Source organism: Acromyrmex echinatior, chromosome 10, assembly GCF_024713525.1.
Source record: "Acromyrmex echinatior isolate Ae372 chromosome 10, ASM2471352v2, whole genome shotgun sequence".
Lineage (NCBI taxonomy): Eukaryota > Metazoa > Arthropoda > Insecta > Hymenoptera > Formicidae > Acromyrmex > Acromyrmex echinatior.
In genome coordinates this window covers 621,034-635,529 of record NC_141861.1, presented here as the reverse complement: position 1 = coordinate 635,529, position 14,496 = coordinate 621,034, and the positions used below count along the sequence as shown (strand labels likewise).

The 14,496-nt window shown below is 29.3% G+C and overlaps 1 protein-coding gene and 1 long non-coding RNA gene across 3 annotated transcripts in view; one reads left to right on the top strand and one right to left on the bottom strand.

Moving 5' to 3' along the window:
* Nucleotides 1-3,779: 3,779 nt before the first annotated feature.
* On the bottom strand, nucleotides 3,780-6,546 carry LOC147908192 (uncharacterized). Its single transcript, XR_015546424.1, has 3 exons — nucleotides 6,198-6,546; nucleotides 5,139-5,290; nucleotides 3,780-5,070 (listed from the first exon to the last, which is right to left on the bottom strand). It is a non-coding gene; the product is annotated as an uncharacterized LOC147908192 (long non-coding RNA).
* Nucleotides 6,547-6,688: 142 nt separating this feature from the next.
* The window catches only part of LOC105148014 (uncharacterized), a 49,916-nt gene continuing 42,108 nt past the window's right edge, over nucleotides 6,689-14,496 (top strand). Inside the window, exon 1 of one of the 2 annotated variants that reach the window (XM_087410460.1) lies at nucleotides 6,689-7,693. The gene's annotated coding sequence lies outside the window, so the exon portion shown is untranslated. The remainder of the gene's footprint in view (nucleotides 7,694-14,496) is intronic. The other variant, XM_011059453.2, reaches the window with a different exon arrangement.

Here is a 14,496-nt window from a genome sequence, read left to right as displayed (position 1 = left end):
AAAAGGTTAAAATATTAAAAGGTTGCTACTATTAAAAAACAGCTAAAATTTGCACACTTGAATAAGAGTGGTAAATTTTTACTCTTCTTTTGGAATGAAACTCATTTAAAGAAAAGAAATCTCACTCCTTTTTTGGAGTGAATCTCACTCCGTAAGTGTGAAATCTCACTCCAAAAAGAGAGTGAAAATCTGTCACTTTTAATCAAGAATGTAAATTTATCTCTCTTTTTCAATGACAGTATTTTAACCTTTTTGGACTGAGATTTCATTTCAAGAAATTTAGATGAAATATATAAACCACTGAAATGATTTCACAAATCAAAAAGTTTTAAACTAATTCTAAAAATATATTTTAATTCGAAAACTTATTCGACAAAATTTTGAAACAAATTCTTTTAATTTAAAAAATTTTTTCTTTTAATTTTTTTATATTATTTGATTCTCTACACATACGATTATCTATTAAGTTTATTTAAGTATAACCAATCATAACTATTAAATTAATTGGTGAATTCAATCACTCACACTACGTTCGATCAGTGTATATTAAAAGCTGCTTTATATACAATAGAATACCTCAATGCAGTGATACAATATAATCATCACTTTGACAATGAAATGATACATACATGTTAAATAACCTGACAATATCATTAATAGATAGTTTAAAATATTTATATATACTTTTACATTTCACTTTCTAATTTCATGTATAACAGCTTTTAGTTTTTATTTTAATACGCACTGATTTAGTGTAGTACAAAAGAGACCAAATTCGCTATATGAGATGAACAACTACTTAAGGATTACCCCGTATATGCATATCTTTACTTTCGAAGAGGGACAGGAAGAGATGAGAATTCTGTATAGTAGAGGTTGTGACACTCAGGGACTGCCGAACTAGTCGCTTCGCATCCCAGAAGTCTCTATCCCATCGCTCGCTTCCGGCTAAACTCGGCTGCCATCGCATCCCAAGCAACTTGAAGCCACTCGTAGTTTGTTTGTGTTTGCTAATTGTGAATTGTCTACTTCTTGGCGTTGGTTTGTATGCATGCGGTACTGAGGGAGATAGATGTTATCTCTAAATAGCATAGAGGATAAGAGAAAGATAGATAGGAGAAATAGATGAATAGATAAATAAAGGGAGAGGAAGAAAGGAAGAGAAGTAAATTCGAAGCTCAAGACGAAGTGAGCTTTCAGAAACACATACCTACAAAATATTTAAATCAAGGGAGAGTTCGGAGAATTGTATTGAATTTTGTAGAGAATTGTTCTTCATTTTCATTGCCATATTTATCTGTTGTGTATTATATGGCTTTAATGCCGTATAATACATACTCATTTATTTCATTAGTGATGCTAGCACAAGAAATTTGTCACATAACAACCATTTACGAACGCATGTTTCGCCACCTTTCTATGTTTAGTCACCTTTCAATTAATCTATCATTTTAATTGTCCGTGAATCAAAGACATATTGAGCACATTCAATCGATAGAAACATGAAGGCGTATAGAGAATTATATATTATTAATTACACTGTTAATTTAAAAAAAAATTATAATTTTATGGATAGCAACTATTTTATATTACTGTATCATCTATTGATTTTTTGCTGAAAAAGGCTAAAAACATGTATAAGTATTTCTCTTATGATTTAATTATTTATAATAATATAAAATATTTTTAAGAAACAAAAAACTGTGCACCGTTTACAGCGCCAATTCCCAATTGCCTGTTTATCATTTGTTTATTATTTTTGAATAATAATTTTGTTTACACACACATAAAACACATATACAGCATATACTATAATCTTTCTATCTTACTTTTATTGCTTTTATTTTGCACGGTGTCTTACTTTTTAATATGTAATATATAGTGTAATATATAGTGTATACTTTTAAACAATTACTTTTTTTATTTATTAAATATCTAAAATAAAAGTTACTCACAATTTAATTTTGAAGGATTAACATAATTACAATAACTTATTACAATTTGAAATACAGACGCTAAAAGAAAAATATAAATTTTCGGGGTTTTTAGTTATTAATAGTCTTAATAAAAAAATAATTTTTAAAAATCGACAATGAATTTTACTTTACTGTTTAATATTAAAAACTATTTTATTGTATAATGCAACTACAATAAAAAATAATTAAAAATAAACAAAGCATACGCTAATGATAACGACATATGTATGAATCCTTTATATTAAATATGATATTAGACAATTATTTTAGCAGTAAAATAAAAATCATTATTTTTATCCATTTAGAAATTTTAAATTTGGAAATGTACCTCTTAATCATCAAATCACTGAACACAAACTGTGCACTTTATAGTGAGACATTAGTATTATGTTATCTAATCGTTTTAGTACACATTAATGAGACAATTTTCAATAATGCCGACATGATTATAGTGTCTCCATATAAAATAAAACAATGGCAGCCGTATTGTGAGGAAAATACGCGAGGCGTGTACTCTCCGTCGGATGCTGCTGACTGTCCGCTCGAAATACATCCTGTCTCTAGAGACAGGGGACATACTGTTTGTGTGATTCAGTAATTCTTCGCGTTATTTTCTGTGTTTGCTTTTTATCATTGTAAACTGATATATTGTCTGTCGAGCTCCCCTTTGCTATGGAGAAATTCATGGGTGCGGGAAGAGAGAAACGGTTATATAGTGCAGATATAGAGAGGGAAACGTAATGGCTCGGACCAATGGTGCAAGTTTCACTTTGCGAAGTAAATGGAAACGTGATTACTCGACTATAACGAAGAGTTATGCTTTCTTTATTTTTAGATGTGAATGCATTCGGCAGTGAAACATTCGCTTTCCCGCGCTAATCTGCATGAATGCACATATCCATAAATGAATTTGATAGAGTGGCCGCGCGATTGTCATAGTAGTTTGTTTTTCGTTCAGTGTCGGACATTTTTGGTTAGAAGTTGATTTACATTAACATTGGAAAAAAGATTCCGTGTAATTCTTATCACAAATAAAATTTTTTTAACAACAATACTAATAATAAGAGATATACTAATTTAATTTTGTAAAAAAAAGATAAACGGAATATATTGAAAATATATTTTTTCACAGTAACATAAAATTATATGTCAGTATTATAAAATATAAATTATCTACAATTCATATAACACTTAAATTAAGTTGTAAACAGATATCTAGAGAGATAAATAGATATATGTACATACAGTATATATAGATTGATAGATATATACGCATATATGAATATGTAAAAATAAATATATATTAAATTCATATTTAAAATGTGTAAACAATTTACTTATTAATGTAACGTTTTCAGTTTTCACTTTTTACAGATAATCTTCGCCCTTTCTCTCTTTCTCTCTCTCTCTCTCTCTCTCTCTCTCTCTCTCTCTCTCTCTCTCAAATAAACTATTTAAAACACATTTGATGACAAATACAAATTTAATTCAAGTATATGTTATATAAAATGCAGGAAATTTTGATACAATTTTATAGTACACAGATATACCTTTCATATATTATTGTAAAAAAATATATTTCCGAAACCACACATTCTACGTACATTTTACACAAAAAAATAATTTTGTACAAAAAAGGTTAATTTTACTATATCTTTCTATCTCTATTAAATAAATACTTTTTTATTTCAATTAAAACAAATTGTAAATAAGAAATATAAAAACATCTTTTTTCTTTCTCTTTTTATATCTTGTTTTGATCAATTAATAAAAACTTTTTCCTGGCAAATCGTTGGTCTATCATCATTGAGATATTGTATTGACATGTACTTTGCCTTAATGTTTGAGCCTGAACCCTCTTGAGTATCGTGTAAGTGTTTGCGTACGACACTGTGATATACATATGGCGTGACACGTGCGCCAATGCTAAACTCGTGTCACATGACAAACAACGAATTAAGTCTTACCAGCCGTCACATTTTAAAGCCAAATTAAATTTTCGATAGTTTGCGATTTAAGATAGAATTTATGAACGAGTTATGTGACGAGATCATTTTGCAAAATTATTGCTAAATGAATATTTTTATTAAATATATATATATATATTTGAAACAAAAATAAGAAATCTACTCTTCGCAAAAGTTTAATGAAAGAAAAACATAATTTCCCACTAAAAATACTTATACGATCATACATATATACATTTTGATATAAAAACAATAGAATCATTTAAAAGTAAAGGTTGAAATAAGCTGTACTTACTTCAATTAAATAAGAAGTATAGATTTTATACAGATTGTACAGATAACTTTTACCGAAAACGTTGAAAAGCAACTTTCTGGAGCAATCATTCGACGTTGTCTTCAAGACCATTTGAGACTCGGGTCGTTTGAATCTGCATAGCGATGAAGACGTTCACCCTATCGGTGAAATGTAATTTGTGTTCCTCTTCAGTTAATTACGCGAGGGAGGCATTGATATCGATGGAAGGAGCGAGGCAAGGTGAGACAATGTTTAAAGGGCAACGGTGTAATCCGAAGAAAGGTGTCGAAGCACATCGCGGCGTTGCTGGTAAAGTGGGTGTAAATGAACGACGGAGGTAGGTGGCTACCGAGACGGTACTAGAGATGTGGTCGTACCACACACCGACAGTCGCCTTAGCAAAAGCTGGTATGATCTGGCACGGAAGACAGGGGAGTCTGTCTGTCTTTATCAGTCGAGTAGGCAGGTAGAGCCGTCGAGCCATCGCGCCACCCCTATTCCCTTTACCCCTCCTCTCCTTTCAACCCTCACCATTCTTCTTGCCGAGAGTTACGCCAACAGCGAGAACACCCGATTGGCGTTTCTCTCTCGAATGAGGGAGGACATCACGCATCGCTATTGGCTCTCAGCGAATCCATACTAGGTATTTATTCGCCATCCCATTCGTCGATCTGTTGCGGGGTCGAAATCCATCTGCCCCTTTCTTCTCGCGAATCTTCTCTCTCCTACGTTCTTCTCGTTCAACACTCCTTGTAAGCGGCCGATACAACTCACGAGACGCCTTTACAATGAATTTCACCGCCAGCTCTTTTATTTTTTGCCTCGAATATTTCTAAATAAATACTTTTTTAATAAGCGTTCAAAATCGTATGAGTGTATAATGTGTAGTATAACAAATACCGTAACTACAGCAACGTCTAATATGTATTTTTACAGAAGAAAATTAGATTTCCACGTTCATCTAGGTGCCAACTGTTTTTCCCATATTTACTGCATTCATCTGGCGTCTTAATTTTCTGTTACTATTGGCAAATGGATGTACAAATATCATTCTAAAGCAAAATATAAAAATTATAATGCGTAATCCAACGCAATTGTGTTAATTATAAAATGTAAAACTCGTTATATTTTCTTTTTAAATCAAATTGTTTTGTAATAGTGCTGATATGTCTTGTAATGATATACAATTTTATACAATATGTATAGATATGAGTTTCATCCAATATTAATGTAAGAGGAGAGAGAGAGAGAGAGAGAGAGAGAGAGAAAGAGAGAGAGAGAATATTATTTATAACGGATTGGTAAACTTTAATTGTTTAAAAAGAATTATAAACTTGAAAAAGATATTTAGTATCTTAATTAATATTTTCGAAAATATTTTTAAAGAAATATAAAGATGCAATGATAAATAATATAAGAATTTAGGTAAAAGTATAAAAAGATATAAATAATCAAATGATATAAATAATCTAATATATAATGTAATATGAAAGACATTTTTATAAAAAATTAAATTCAATAATATCTGAAAAATATAACTGTTTCAAAGACAATTTACGAATTGTAGACAAAAATTATGAGAGAGAGAGAGAGAGAGAAGAGAATGTTCTTCTTTTCAATAAACAAGCAAATAAACAAGAAAGAATGATTTCAAAAATTTAAAGTGGTTATAAACGAATGAAAAAACTTTTATCTATATTATATGTAATATTGATTTCAATATAATGTTTATGTTTTTTGAAGGTAAAAAAATTCAGAATAAAAAATAGCTTTTAAGATTTATACATAAATATTTTTTGTAATACTATGAAATATATTTTTATTTGAAAAATAATGAATCTTTTTTTAAAATTTATTATTTATCAGGAATTTATCAAATTAATTAGGTGGTTTAATTGATTTGACATAATCAAAGAAAAAAAAACCTATTAAACCTATTGAAAATCAAAATGTAAATACCATAGACAAATAACAGTTTCTTTAAGAAGTACAAGTAGTCTGTTTTTTCACTGTTGTTTAAAGATCCAAATAAAAGCATGGTCACATCACAAGTTCTAAAAATATATGACGTATAAATATATGACGTTATGATGTATGAAAATATCAATATAAATTTGGCTTTTAAAGTGATATTGGTTGACGAATTAGTCCGAGAAGAAGTAGACGCCTCTCACTCCGAAAAGCGATCGATGCAAAGTGTCAAACTTGAAATCGAGGAGAGCGAGTCTTCGTCTGCACTTTCGATGTCGGTCGCACCTCGCCCTATCTACCACGAATTCGAGCAACTGCGTGGCAGACAGAAACGAAATAGCTACACCGCGACATCCTGATGGGCAAAAGTGGGAAAGAGAGAATGGGGGGTCGAGAAACGCGGGGATGAAAAATTTTATGGGATTACGCCAGTCGAGCAACGAGGATGGGCCATCGTATCGCCCCGCCCATCGTACCGCCCACGCTAGTGGCGGTTGCTGCTAAGCTTGTTCTGTTCCCTCACCCCTTACCCTTTGCAGCGCAGCTGGAACCTTCTCGCGGCTCGCTAGCAAGCAGCGCATACACGTCACCCTCACCAACGGCGAACGGCGCTTTCAATCGTCACCTTGGGTCGCCGTTGCGATCTATCCACGATCCATCCCATCGGAAATCGTCAGATTCATCGATTTCAAACTGTTATTGGAAATATTTTCGGAAGTGATCTAAGTCGTGATCGAATGTGACGTTGATCGGAAATTAGTGAATAAATTGGGAACTGTTTTAAGATTAAGAACTTTTCGATGAAATTTAAATTGAATTGAACAGAAAGATCGAGCAAGAGCTAAGGAAGAATCAATCTTGAAATCGATTAGTGTAACAAATATTTCAATCCAAGGATGACTGATTTCAATAATATCGCTCTTGATGTAGAATCATACTTCGAGATTGAACTTTCAGATTACAGTTAATTACTTCATTGCAAAGAATTGAAATTTATATTTCAATGAATACAAAAAATTTAAAAATGAAACGCAAGGACTAATTTAATAAACGTGTTGGACGTTGTGATTATAAACATAAAATGTGTGAAACAATTAGAAGATTGAAACGACAGATGTTGATGATGCCATCGATCAGTCAGGATTATGTAAAGTTAATTACTGAAGTGTCGAGCATCAAATTATCGCTAAAAATTTATTTTTTCGATGAAGATGAAGCCCTTTAAAGTTGATTATATCAATTCGCGTCGTGATGCACGTGATTTGAAATTATTTGCAATAAATGTAATTTGCATTGTTAAAGACTGTATAGAACGCATACCATGACTAATGAGAATGAATTTTTTGTATAAATCTTAAATATATTCGATGTAAAATTTTTAGTAATTAATCAGAAGTGAAAGTGTTCGGCTGATAGAAGGAAAAAGTTGTGTTGTGAGCTGTGTTGCTGGGATCCTTATAAACGGCAACATTTTTACAATTTCTGTAAGTATCAACGGTTAAGAAAAAGTTATTATCTTAACTTAAAAACTATCAATGAACTGAATTTTAATGGTTAATCTCTATTTTCTTATACTCTATTTTCTACATATATATTTTTTATATAGCGTTTCTCAACTTATATCTCAAATTTATAGATATTTTTTAAGTAATAACTTATATATGATTAACATTGCAAAGCATTGTCATTTATATTATGAATTTCATTAAAATTAAGTTATATTATTCAGATTTATATAAATTATGAATAATTTAAAATTAATAATTGAATGAAATGTTTGATTTTTAAAACTGTCGTTTTTTATTTTTAAATCTTTCATTATTCGTTTATCATACGAATTTTTCTGATACTGTTCTACTGTTACTTGAACAAGCAATTGTATGTATGTACATACAATATATTTATAAATAAATAAATAAATATACGCACTTATATTTAATTATAAATACAAATTTATATATATTAGGTGTTGGAATTAATTCGTAGCGTTTTACAAGTGATGGGAAGTACTTTCATTAATGTATTTTTTAATGCTCATGTGAAATAAATAACATTCTTTCATTAAAAAACGCTACGAATTAATTCCAACACCTAATATATATATATATATATATATATATATATATTTAATATACATATTATTATGTTCAAGTACATAAATAATTAAAGTAATAGATACATATATGACGGGACAATAAAGTTTAGTGAATGTTATGAGAAAATAAACAACATTTAATCAATGTATGATTTAATAAATGACCTTTATTGTCCTTCAAAGTAATCGCCTTTCCTAGGGATAATACGCTTTTGCCTACGTTCGTACAGCTTGCGGAAACTCTGTGAAAAATCATCCTTTAAGTCTTGTTGTCACGTAATCTCAGAACACAGAAGTTATAACAATATCATAACAGCATCATCATGACTTCATTTGTTATAAGTTCATTTTTAAATTCATTTGTATGTATTAAATGACACCATGATGACGTCCTATGATTAAATTCATTATGACTTAATTATTAATTCTATATTCTACCTGGGATTCTGATTAAAAATATGTACGGCAATTCTTGAATCAGCGTTACATCATCGTTTTGAACTCCATTTCCCGATTTTCCAGCAGGCTTCCTTTTGTTCCTTAAACTAAAGGATAGGATGAAAAGAATTCGATTTACAATAACATTTTGAACATTCAGAATCGTGAAGGAATTTTTTCACTGAATTTCTATGAGTTGTAAGAATATTGTCAGAGATATTATATTATCTTTGAAGAGGTTTACTTTAAAGGACAATAAAGCTTATTTGTATTGTATATTAATTAAGTGATGTTCATTTTTTCATAATATTTACTTTATTGCCGCACTTCTATACATAACTTTGTGATATAAAGTAATAATATATTTAATAGCATTTCCCACTAAGAAAACTAATGCAACTGATGCAATTGAGCGCAAATCGGTTTACATATTTTAAGTATTAATAAAGAATTCGATTTAACATTATGAAATTATCGAGACAATAAAGAATAAAGAAATTAAAAGGATTAAATTATTTATTAATACTAAAAATATGTAAATTGATTTGCATTCAATTGCACACAGTATGCACGAGTATTAGTTTTCTCAGTGAAAAAAATGCATAATGCACTATAAGTCGCATGCACTAAATGCGTGTCATATAATAAAAGAACTACTATTATTATTGTCGCTGTTATTATAAAGTTGAGCTAATAATCATATATAATTGTAAGTGTAATGGTTTTTATGTGATGAATATGTCTAAGAGTCAATTTTGATCAACTCCGATTAACTTTAATCGATGGTTACATATAATATATTACTATTAAATGCTATTAAATATATTAGTCCATTGGCCAATCGCATCTATCGTTAAGCGAAATGACAAATGCGATTGGTCAAGTCCAATGGACTAATCGTCGATCAAAGATAACCGGAATTGGTTGAAGTAGTCCTATAATACAATAATAAATCTATTGTGATAGAGAGAGAGAGAGAGTATAAGTGAGTGTAACGTATTCGCGTATTTAAAATAACACAGAAGTCCATTAATTGAAATATAGATTATAAAATCAAAAGCTTGATGTAATTAACCGGATTTCATAACGAAAACGAAGATATATATATTTTCATTTAAAGGATATTAAAATGTCCGTCGCTTTACGTCAGGATCTCGTCACGTTAAAAATAGAATCTATTGCTTGCAATAATCAAATATGTTCAAAGAAAATGCAAATCCTAAAATATCAACAATAACAAGCAACTATAAGCTAAATTATTTTCTATACTAAGAAAAAATATCTTAAATTTAAACAAATATTTATTTAAATAGTTTAACTAAACATTTATTCAGTAAATAAATATTTACTTAATAAAAAAAAAAAAGATTATTAAATCAAATTATCGTTTTTTGAATCAAATGAATATATTTTTTTATTTAATGCATTTAGTTGGCATTACTTATTCATACAAATAATTTGTTAAGATTTAGTATTTTCCCAGTATAATATTGATCGGGTTGTCCAAAAAGTTGGTACGGTTTCTTTCAGTTTAAAATTATACACAGAATATTTGTTGTGAAACTTTCAATAACCTCTCACGAAAGCTTGAAGTTTTCTCTACAAAATCGTTCTCCAAAATATTTCTACTACTTTTTCTTCTTGAGTAATTCATGAATTAAGTAAAAAGGAGCATTGTGAATTGGATCGTTCATAACTCTATTAAAAATCATTGTACCGCAATTAAAGGAACAGATTCTTAAAGCTGAAACTTTTCTCGAATAGTATAATTGCAAATGTTATTAAAAAATAGGATATATAAATTTAAGCTAAAAATATGATATTATTTTCCTTGTAATAATCATTACGCAATGTTTAGAAAGATGTTTAGTAATCTCACATTATTATATATTCTACATTAAAAAAATTAGTAATTGAACGATTCAAGTCCCAATGCTCTTTTTTACTTAACTTGCGAATATCCTAAAAACAAAAAGTCATAGGAACATTTTAAAAAAAGGATTTTAAGGAAAACTTCAAGCTTTTCACGAAAAGTACTCCAAAATTCGCAAATTCTTTTTGAACATATGACAAATCTACAAAGTGAGAAGAAAATTTTTCATCCTTTTCAGCTCTCGTAGTTAGTTTTTTAAATATAAAGATTACCAAACTCACTGAGACTCAAAAAATATAATAATCTTTCGAAGAAGTAGAGATTTCGAGCTTTATAAAACGCTTTTTTTAAATTTAAATTTCATTCATTTTTAACGGAGATATTGTATATATAATTTTTTGTGAGCTAAAAGAACGGTATGAACTGTTTGAACAACCCGATAAAAAAGGCTGACTTTTAATTTTAATTCTTTTTGTAAAGTGGAACAAGGAAATATAAAAGCTTAAGGTAAAATAAATATTAAAAAGTCACTGCACAAATCGCTACAGAGATATCATATTTGTACCTTAATTTTTTACGTAAATATACCTACGTCTTTCGCGTTGAATAACAAAATAAATATTTTAAAATTTAAAATAAAAATATCCTAGGCTCAAAGAAATAAAAATTCAAATTAATAAAAGGGCAGAATAAGCCTCGCAAAGATGGATGAAATAATTGTTTCTAGTAACATAAAAGAAACCATTAAGATTTCGGGAGATAAAGAAAGAAATAAAAACTTTATCAAAAACGTCAAGTTTAAATTACATTTATAATATGGAAATTAGTAACTCTATAATATTACTTCTCTCTTTCTCCCTCTCTTTCTCTTTCTTGGATTATACGATATAATTTTTATTTTGCATCTTACAATATTGTATACTACATTGTACAGTATTGTAATTATAATAGGACATGTTTTATTACTTTATTTTTATTATTCATACATAATAGCTAACTTTATTAGACTCAAATTTAACAGCATTGTCTCAATAAGCACCAGGAGAATATTGATGCGAACAATAACCCACGTCGATTATTTGCGCTGTAAAAATATAACAATCTATATTTTCATATTTTCCTCTTGTACGATTTAGACGTATGTTGTATTAGTGATAAAACCATTTAGCATTCGAAAACATTTCGACGATTATCATGGAGGGACATAACGATTTACGTAGCTAAAATAGCGCGCGCGCTATACGATACAAACAAACGCATGTTGAGGCAGTAACGATATGGTAAGTGCTATTGGAAATTAACGAACAATTAGTTCACCCCTATCCATGTTTTATAAACATGGTGCTTGTGCCATCGACAACCATTATTTTCGAGGATTCTTTCGTCCGCTTGCCTCTACCAACTTTTATGCTACTACCTAAAGTACCTCGTGTTCGAGGTACGTCCGATGCATCCGTGCGAGTACTTACGGTCCAATGTATTCGAGCGAGTACTTACGGTCTTCAAGCACTGTACGGAGCGGGGTCTTGCGAAGGGCGTTTCGTCGTGCTTAAAAGCGCGGTGGCACAGAGAGCAAAGCAAGCCATGGCGACTTTGGTGTTGCAGCCTCTTTAAATTTCATGCAAATACAACGGGAGCGAAGAATGCGGCGATTTATATCCCAATAAGGTCTCGTTCACGAAATTTATTCGAAGCCGCGCGGCTTCGTTGTTTATTCATTGAATTGCCGAATCTCTCCCGTGGTATAAGCTGCTTCGATAACGGCTGCGCTTTATCGTAGATTTCTCAAATTGATGATTAGAACAGACTATAGACTACGTAATAATGCAAGGAAATGATATAATTTGATTCAAATAAACAAATATTGAGAACAAATATTGAAAAATGAGAACATTATATATGGTGGCAAACAAAAGTATTTGCAGTGGACGATTAGTAAAGTGATCTTAGAAGGAAATAGTAGCCAAATGGTAGCTGTTTGTACCTATGTATGTATGTACTTTTGTAAAAATTTCTTATTTCTTTCCCTACACTGATTTAATTATATATATTATATAAGTTAATATAAATAAAAGTAAGTTACGAGAAAGACATATAAACATTACTTTATAAAGTTTTATTTAGACTATTCTTGAATTAAATATATGCATAATTAGTTTTATAAAGTCTGCATATTATTTTTGTACTAACATTTTGACTGTATTGTTTATTCATCTGTACAATAACATGTATAATGTACCAGATTTAAAATTTTCTCTTTTTTTCTTACTCACTATACTTACAATTTTTCTTTTTTCTAATATTTACATGAGCATTTTTGCCCATTATTTTCTCCTTTTCAAATACTTTTATCAAATCTTTTAATATTAAAGGAGACCGGAGCCGATAGTCATAATTTTTATTGATTTTTAGGGAAATATGAGTGCCTAATTTTGAAATATTATATACGTTACAATATTTATATCCTTTAGTTTGTATAAAAAAAATATTACTCTTGAATCCAAGATTGTATAAATAAGTTACTTAATTTTAAATGAAGCTGCGAAAATGTAACAATTAGCCCCGTGTTCTGGAGTTGATTGTCACACGTTGTAAGATTGGCCTTTTATTCTATCCTATGTAATTTTTAAACATGAGCAAATTACACCGTTACATCCATTTAGAGGCCATATCGCGTACTGCTCCCGGATGTAAGTGACAGTTTAATATTAACATGTTTAATACTGCTTCAACGCAGTAGTAACATTGATAATCAATAAAGAAAAATTAACAAAAGTTCAACGTTGAAAAAACATTTATACATTTAACATTGCAACGTCTCAGTAACGTTCTTTCAATGTTCTCTGTTATAGTCATAAAATATTCGGAATTTATTAAAACGTTTCTTAAATGTTTAAAAATATTACGTCATAAGGTAATATTATAATCACATTTATAAAATATTAGATGAAGACTTTGATAAATTACTTTACGAGGAATTAATATTTCAAAATGTTGATCTAATATGTTTCTTGCTTACTGGCCCGAATTCCGACGGCATCACTGTTTTAAAATGAGATACATTGACTAATTTTTATATGCGACCACATACTATTTTAAAATGCGACACATATTTACATACTACTACATCAATGTCACACACATACAGAAATTTTTGTGAAACATTGTTTTAATTAAACGTTTAAGTCTAATTCCAAGAACTCAACGTTGTTTCTTTGAAATCTACTAGTTTGTAGCCTTCAATTTTATATATACAGATTGCAGAGCTTTTATATCAAACAAATGTAATGATTTGCTGTAAGCGCCATTTTGGACTAAGAAATGGTAAGAAAAAGATAACAATTTCAAAAATTTTTGTCATTTTGGCATAAATTCTAAGTTGTAGATATGCATAATAATATTGTATTACTTTAATTCCGGGAGAATGATTTCCGAATCTGTAAAAATATTATATGTATGTGATATTCTACAAAAATTATTGCGTTCAATCAGTAAAATAGACATAAAACTTTAGGATTTCCTTAATTGTTCTTTCCATTATTCTCTTTTACTACAAGTTTTTTTTTAACAATATGCAACAATATTTAAATTGAAAAAATATGTTTTTAAATATATTTGACGTAATTATATATTAATAAACAGTTAATTTTGAATTACAAATTTAAGAGAATCTTATCCTATTATGTAATCATTTGTAATTTAAATAGTTAAAAGAAGGGTTTCTTATTTTAGATATAAAATTTGTCATTTCTTATTTTTAACATAATATAATAGTAATATGTCACCAATCATATGTCAAGTCTTATTATTATATGATTATCTCAAAGTTTCATTTTCGTGTGTTAAAATTATGCAACTTTTGTAATTTTTTTGTTCATGCA